Below are 2,450 nucleotides of genomic sequence, written 5' to 3'. Positions count from 1 at the left end.
CATTTTCTGAATGTTGAGTTTTAAGCCAACTTTTTCACTCTCCACTTTCACTTTCATCAAGAGGCTTTTTAGTTCCTCTTCACTTTCTGCCATAAGGGTAGTGTCATCTGCATATCTGAGGTTATTGATATTTCTCCCAGCTATCATAGTGCATTTGTTAACGTGCCTTTCCGTATCTCTTAGTCTAGAAGAGAGTACCCTTACCTTTTGCACCATAGTATTGATTTTTTAAAATTTAATTTTAAAGATAAATAATGTTATTTGGCTTTGGTTGTGCTGGATCTTAGTTGCAGTATTCGAGATCTTCATTGCAGCTTGCAGGCTTTTAGCTGCGACATGTGGCCTCTAGTTCCCTGACCAGGGATTGAGCCCAGCCCCCTGCACTGGGAGTGCGGAGTCCTAACCACTAGACTACCAGGGAAGTCCTGACATTGACTGTTTGAAGTGATCAGCATGATTATCTTTATTCCACAGTCTGATTGTTGGTCAGATTGTTTTTTTATGATGTCATCTAGATGGTTTATCTCCTGGACTTCCCGTACACTGTACAGTATGTCTAAAAGTGAAATAGATGGAAGTTAAACCTAAAATGATAAAAAATATTTCACCATTTACACCTATCAACGTTGATTCATTAGACATCCTCTTATATATGAATATATGTTCTGTATGTCATGGTGGACAAGATCTGCTTTGGAATCAGAGAGGTTTTACAGCTAGAGGCTTTGGGAAAGTTATTTCATTTCTTTGAGCCTCAGTATCCCCATTTGTGAAAAGGGGAGTGATAGGAACTTCACAAATGTTTGCTTCCTCCCCCACAGCCTACAGGTTCTTCAGGATCTCACAAAGCACCACCAAAATAGATATCTAAAGGCACATTTGAAGAGCTCACGTTTCCTAAGTAAGACAGCAGCAGCAAGACAGCAATCATTTCTGTGGAGACAGTATCATCATAATGCAATATTAGCTACTGTGATCTTCTATCATTTCCCTCCTGGAGAGTTATGACTGTGGTATTGAGGATTTAAGACTTACAGCACGAACACTACTTACTACAAATCTCTCACAAAGCTGCTGCAATAAATCTCATAGAGGAAAGTCATTGCATAAAAAATCCCCAACTCCAGGGAGCTGGCCATTTATTTTCCTAGAAAAGAAGGGCTGTGACAAGAGACACTCCATGCTCCTTTAACTCCATGGAACAGAACCCAACAAAGCATTCATCATGGAAAGTTGAGTGATGGGCCCAATGAGACCAGCTGGGGAAGGAAGATGGAAACAGAAGTTCTCCCACCCAAGGCTTGCTCAGGGATTTCCTCTTAGCCTGGCACCTGGCTCTGTGTACAATCATCACAACTCAAAGTGTAGTTCCTGAAGACAAATTGCCTTCAGAGGTGTTGCTACTAAGTAATTGGTCTTAACCTGTGATCTTGTCCACAAATTCATTTACTCTTCATAATGTTTAAACATGTTTTCATTTAGTTTACTAATATTAGAAATGGAAAATTTCACAGAAAAAGATAAAATCTAGATTTCTGGCTCCTCTAAAGAAATAGAAATATCTGACAACTGTGGGTCACAGTCTTGTCTCCTTTGGACAGTGTGTGCATTCTCCCATTTTCCACACTGCTTTTACTTCTACCTTTACCTGCCCTGTAGGCAATGGAATTCGCAATGCTCATAATAATCCATCGCCTGGAAGTACATTTGCTCACCCTCTACTCCCGCCTCTGTCTTTGTATTATAAGTGTAAAATGGGCTTCCTTGGTGGCTCAGTGGTAAAGACTCTTGCCTACCAATGCAAGGAGACATGAGTTTGATCCCTGATCCAGGAGGGTCCCACATGCCATGGAGCAATGAAGCCTGTGCTACAACTATTGAGCCTATGCTCTAGAGCCTGTGCTCTCCGACAAGAGAAGCCACTGCAATGAAAAGTCCATGAAATACTACTACAGAGTAGCCCCTGGCAACTAGAAAGTAGCCCCCACTTGGCACAACCAGGAAAAAGCCCTTGCAGCAATGAAGATCCAGCACGGCTTAGGAAAAAAAAAAAAGGTATAAACCTAATGCACACAGTGCAATTATAGAGTGGAAGTGACAAATAGATTCAAAGGATTAGATCTCATAGATCCTTGTGACGTTGTACAGGACACAGTGATCAAGACCATCCCCAAGAAAAAAAATGCAAAAAGGCAAAATGGTTGTCTGAGGAGGCCTTACAAATAGCTGAGAAAAGAAAAGAAGTGAAAGGCAAAGGAGCAAAGGAAAGATATACCCATTTAAATGCAGAGTTCCAAAGAATAGCAAGGGGAGAAAAGAAAGCCTTCCTCAGTGATCAACGCAAAGAGGAAAACAATAAAATGGGAAAGAGAGATCTCTTCAAGAAAATTAGAGATACCAAGGGAACATTTCATGCAAAGATGGGCTCAATAAAGGACAGAAATGGTATG

Source organism: Bison bison, unplaced genomic scaffold, assembly GCF_000754665.1.
Source record: "Bison bison bison isolate TAMUID 2011002044 unplaced genomic scaffold, Bison_UMD1.0 scf7180017864183, whole genome shotgun sequence".
Taxonomy (NCBI): Eukaryota; Metazoa; Chordata; class Mammalia; order Artiodactyla; family Bovidae; genus Bison; species Bison bison.
Note: the sequence above shows the minus strand (reverse complement) of the source record.